This window comes from Octopus bimaculoides, chromosome 6 (assembly GCF_001194135.2).
Source record: "Octopus bimaculoides isolate UCB-OBI-ISO-001 chromosome 6, ASM119413v2, whole genome shotgun sequence".
Taxonomy (NCBI): Eukaryota; Metazoa; Mollusca; class Cephalopoda; order Octopoda; family Octopodidae; genus Octopus; species Octopus bimaculoides.
This window is the reverse complement of record NC_068986.1, coordinates 101495438-101496515: the sequence shown is the minus strand read 5'-3', so window position 1 is coordinate 101496515 and position 1078 is coordinate 101495438.

Below are 1078 nucleotides of genomic sequence, written 5' to 3'. Positions count from 1 at the left end.
TATATATATACATATATATACATATATATATATAGATAAATAGATAGATAGATAGATAGATAGATAGATAAATAGATAGATAGATAGATAGATAGATAGATAGATAGATAGATAGATAGATAGATGTGTGTGTGTGTGTGTGTGTATGTGTGTGTGTGTGTGTAAGTATACGTATATATGAGAGGGTACGTGTTTATGTAGATTTCTCTGTGAGTATAAAGGAAATGTAATGGGGAGAGAAAATGAGTGAGTGCTGACTGAAGCACTTTAGAGAGAGAGGATCGAAAAATCCAAACAATATAAATCCATGAAAATTTGAACGATAAGCAATACTTTCTTTTCATTCGCTTACTTTAACTAAAAATAGAGAGAGTTACCACGGCGGATTGAAGTCTTATGTTATCACTGAACATATTTTGATTGATAACTGAAAGAGTAACCTTTGATATATATTCTTAATTTGAAGAATGGATATTTCACTCTCCTTATCAAATAAATGAGATTGAAGCCCGACGTTACTCTATCTAAATATACTCAATTCATGAATTTAACGTTTTCATATTATAGTTTCAGTGTGTTCTTCTTTAACACAAACGTCTTCAAAAGTAATAAACATACAATGATACATCATTGGATTTAGTGATTAAGATATTTCATTTCCATTATCAATAATTCAATATAATAACGCATCGTCGATCTTCGCTAGTGACGTACCCCATCAATTAGGCCCGTAAGATAATTAAGAATGGTATAGATCCCACAACATACAATCACTTTCTAAAATCAAAGTTTAATTTAAATATTAACAGAGCAGTTTACATTTGCAGATTATTGAGAAAAATATATTAATTCATAAATTGAACGGGTTCCAATTTGACGCCATCATGCTACCACGTTTCCTAGTTGAAAGAATTTCTGTTTAACATACATAGTTAATGACATTTACAAATGAATGAAGACCACGCTGCACTTTCCTTCTTTCCCTAAACCATATTGATGTACTGTTCAGGGAATTTTCTAATTTCCCTTTGCGTTCAACTAATTTCAGGTAAAATTTAGAGAATACAAATATATATAT